The sequence below is a fragment of the Alexandromys fortis genome, unplaced genomic scaffold (genome assembly GCF_014885135.2).
Source record: "Alexandromys fortis isolate MF-2015 unplaced genomic scaffold, M_Fortis_MF-2015_v1.1 scaffold_63, whole genome shotgun sequence".
NCBI lineage: Eukaryota > Metazoa > Chordata > Mammalia > Rodentia > Cricetidae > Alexandromys > Alexandromys fortis.
Genome location: NW_026067953.1, coordinates 5,845,352 through 5,850,165, shown reverse-complemented (window position 1 = coordinate 5,850,165; position 4,814 = coordinate 5,845,352).

The following is a 4,814-nucleotide window of genomic DNA, read 5'->3' as shown; positions in this document are numbered from 1 at the left end:
GAATTGCCTCCATCCATCCTGTCTTTTCCCCTAACAATAGTAGCAACTGCCTCCACGGAGCTGAGCACTGTTGACCCCATCTTCTCGCTCCTGTGTAATTCTCACAAGGCTTTGAGAGGTCAGTGTCCCCACGCCCATCTTACAGGTCTGAGGGTCTAGAAGCACATGTGACACAGCAGTGGTCTCAGAGTAGGACTTGAACCTGGGCCTCCTGGCACTCGGGGAAGGGTGGCAGATGGGGGTGAGAATGTGGCAGGGTCATCTCCACACACCCTCCGTTTTCCTACCAGCTCTCCCTGGAGGTTCAGGCTGGGCTCCCATCAGTGCAATCTGGCTGGGATGCCAGGCTCCTCAGGAATGGTGGCTGGGGGCTGGCAAGGATTCAGCTGGTCTTGTATTTGAGTTTAGGACCAGTGTGCACATCACCTGTGCCTACTTTTCTCAGTCACCTGCAAGGGCTCCTGCCTGTTTTCTTTCCGCCGCTCTGAGATCTTTCTGTAGGTGGACTTGAGTTACTGTCGTGGCCATGTTCTAGGTCTTCTCTTGCATGTTTTTTTTTTTTTTTGGTTTTTCGAGACAGGGTTTCTCTGTGGCCTTGGAGCCTGTCCTGGAACTAGCTCTATAGACCAGGCTAGTCTTGAACTCACAGAGATCCGCCTGCCTCTGCCTCCCGAGTGCTGGGTTTAAAGGCGTGCGCCACCACCGCCTGGCTTTCTCTTGCATGTTTATCACAAACAATCTAGCAATGAACACATCCACTCATCCATCAAACTGTTCATTCTTCTGAACAGACATCCCATGTGTAATTCCCTCTCTTCCCTCAAAGTACATATCCATGCACCAACACATTCCGTAAGTGTTTATGATGCTTACACTGTGTTAGGGACTCTGCAGGATGCCCACTCTCCCTGGGGCTCTCATTCCAGTGGGGGAGCTGCAATAGAGATATAAATCCATTACACATAATATCAAGGTCAGTGGAGGGCAGAGCCGGTCTGCTCTTCCCCAGCTCCATGCCCCCATTTCCTCTTCTCAGTGTCGGTAACAGCAGTAATAGCTGCCATTTACGATGGCTCGCTCTATGCCGGGCATTTTACCTGCATTAGATTTGTGTATCATAACAGCATATCATCCCAGCATAACTGGGCTGTCGCAACTGTGGAAAGGCTGAGTTAGTAGCCCAGGGTCACATGGCTAGTAAGAAGCCACATGCAGGGCAGGGCCAAGGACTGAGCTGCATGAGGCATCTCATGCTGGGGGATTACTTAGCCTCCTTATGTCGGCACTATAGTCTCACTTCCAAGACTGGAGAAGACGGAGCTCTGATACTCGCTGCCTCTTCCAAGCCCTCCTAGCTGGAAGGAGGAGTACAACTTGCTGCCTTTCTCAAAACCAATCTTCTGGCTGGAAGCTTTTCCCTTGATGGCCCAAGCTCACTGCCCAGAATACTACAAGCAGGTGGCTGTTGGCGGTTTGACTAGTGGGATTAGGTGCCACCGAGAAACCTTGAGACTGTGGCCACAGTCTGCCACCGCCATGTGCCTTCTCCTCCTTAACGCTATTTTCTGAAGAGGTTGGGAACCTGGAGACTCCAGTGATTACCCTCTTAATCGAGCCACAGGGCCAGCATGGGGAGCCACAGAGTTCCCAGGGGCACCTACTCAGCTTAGCGAGAACCGAGTTTCTTTCTTGACGTGTTCCCTGGTTTCCATAGCCTTCTCCTCAGCACCGTTAGGGTTGGAAGTTCCATTTTGGTGTGTGATGTTATCATCTTCCACTCACCTCCTCTGTGACATACTAGGACCCCAAGGATGAGGATGTCCAAGTTTGTTTTATTCATCACTATGTCCAGCCACGTGGCAGAGAGAAATAAGAAAGAGGATGCGTGATCCAGGCTGTGTGCTGCCGTTGGACCCTCCCCTTGCTCCTGGATGGAGGGAGAATCCGGCTGATGGTGGTGGTGGAGCATGAATTCTAATTGGTCTTAACAATAAAACTCAGAGTCAGCTATCAGGGGGTGAAAGGTGAAGGGGCAGAGAAGCAGGGCGGCCAGCCACTGGAGTTCTTACCTCTACCAATGCTCAGACCAAAGGGGTGATCCTGCTTCTGCTAATCCTTACACTGCATCTCAGACTGCTGCCTTAGTCTGTCTCCTCCCACCTTGTATTCCTCTCTCTGCCCAGCCATACACTCCAGTCTCCACCTCCCGAGTCCTGGGATTAAAGGTGTGTGTCACCACTGCCTGGCTTCTAGTGGCTTAGCTCTGCACTCTGATCTTCCCGTAAACTTTATTTGTTAAAACACAAGGTATCACTACACAGTGGGATTTGTCACATGGTGGCAATGAGATAGGGGCGTGTCCTCTGCTACTCTATGCCTGATGGAGTTTGCATGCTGGGAGTAGGGATTACCGGAGAAGCCACAGACTTCGGAGAGTTTTAATCCAGGTTCTGAAAGTCCAGTGGCAGTTCTAGAAATAGAATATACCCCTTATCCTGTGGTCATGTTCTCTTACCTGGCGTGGTTTGTAGGTGGTCCTGGTCACTGTGACAGGTGGCTTAGCTCTGAATTACAGAGTTGCCCACCGTGAACCACAACTGGAAGATGTGGCCATGGGTCTCTAATCTTTCTTTACTCTGATCCTTCCTCCTCCGTCATGAGCCTCTGATTTCCAATCCTTTCTCTTGGCCAGCCCCCTCGTTCCTGCTTTCTGCTGTATCGGACTGACTTCATCTCATTGCAGTTAGTCTGTCCAAACATTCCCCACCCCCTTTCTCATTTCCAAGGACATTGTAGACAGCTTCCACTTGCAGACAACTTGACCACTCTCTGTAGCTGGCTAGTAAGAGAGGCAGAGAGCCATGCTTGCTTAGAGATGGAAACTGGTGACCCTTGGGCTCACGATGGGAGGGGACAGTATTTGGCAGCTGAGTGTTGACGAGACACACACTTAGATGGATCTTCCTCGCAGCTGCCGAGGCAAAGAGATAAGTGGAACCATCACCAGACTCAGGTGGAACGTGACACCTACATATAGGTGAAGACTGAAGAGGCTGCCTCTGTGACATTTGCTAGAAATGCAGATGGGGTCACACACTGAGTTCCCCCTTCAGAAGTACTTGGCTGGGGTCCTGGGCTCCGGAGGTGCCGTATAGGAACCCTTGCTGGTCAAGTCGGTTACTCAGGCCTGTAACCTCCTATGGGGAGGCTGAAGTGGGAAGGTTGTGAGTTCAAGGCTTAACTGGGCTATCCAGTCAGTTCCAGGCCAACTGAAATATTTAGAAAGACTCTGTCTTCAAATGAAAATATAAAACAGCTTGGGGGGGGGGAGGGTACAGGTCAGTGACCCGGGCTTGTCCTTGGCTCAATCTCTAGTAATGCGGAAATAAAAAAAACCCCCAGACTTCGTCTAAGTCATGACTAGAAACATCCCCTGATTGAGGACAAGATGTTCTCCAAAACAGGAGCTGAGTACGCAGGAGATTTGAGTAAGGAAGTGTTGTATGGTGCCAGGCTGCGGAGAACCTTCTAGAAATGTGGAAGTATGATTCAAATGTTCTGGGGTTTGTAATGTCGATTTACAGCTACCGTAACTTTTCTCCAGAACCATGACAGGGCAAAGGTGTCATCCTCTTTCCCAACGAGGGACAGGAGGAGCCTGCGCAGCTGCTCCTTTTGATTTGTGTCGTGGTCACGTGACCGCGTCCTGACACAAAGCTGCTCAGGCAAGAAAGGCTGACTTCAGCTCACAGTTCCGGGTTACAGCCCATCACCGAGGGGAAGTCATAGCAGCGGGGAGCTTGAGACAGCTGGTCACCTCACAGCCACAGCCAAGCGTACCGAGAGTATGAACGTCCGTATGCTTCGTGCCAGGCCACTTTCCATTTGGAAACTAGAATCCTGATGAAACAGTCCAGTGGGTAAGCCAGTGCGGTGGGCCCGGGCCCCACTCCTCCAGGCCACAGTGCTGATTCTGTACTCTTTGGAAGATGGCTACGCCCAGAGGATCCCACTCCTTTCTCTGCAAGGACGTGGGGCTTTCTAAAGGAGAAATTGATCCCAGCTTGTATTGTGCAAAAGAGGACAAGGAGGTGGAGTCTGAGACACCAGAATGTAGTAGTTTTTTTTTTTTTTTTTATCTCTTTGGGAGGACTACCACCCAACTACCAAATGAACATACAGAGACTTATTTATGAATGCCCAGTCTTAGCTTGCCTTGTTTCTAGGCAGCTTTTCTTAACTTAAATTATCCCATATACCTTTCACCTCTGGACTTGTACCTTTCTCTAGTCAATATACTCCTCTTCCCTTCTTATTCCATGGCTGACTGTGCGGCTGGCTGGCTGGCCCCCGGTGTCCTCCTTTTCTCCTTCTCTTGCTCCCTCTCTTCTCTTTTCTTCTGTTTATTCTCTCTGCATACCAGCCCCACCTATCCTCTCTCTCCTGCCTAGCTATTGGCTGTTCAGCTCTTTATTAGACCAATCAGGTGTTTTAGACAGGCAAGGTAACACAGCTTCACAGAGCTAAGCAAATGCAACATAAAAGAATGCAACACATCTTTGCATCTAAACAAATATTCTACAGCGTAAATGAATGTCACACATTTTAAACTAATATTCCACAATACCAGAAGGCCTGGAGGATTGGCTGCCCAGGTCAGCAGCTGAGGACCACTGTGGACACCAAACTGAGCTATCTGTTGAGGGGACACACGGTCTAGCCCTGACTAAGATCTGTCCTGTATGCTGTGTGTGAGTGTCTAGGGTCATTTTGTGGCTAGGCGTGATATCTCGTCAGTGCAGTTCAAGCTACAC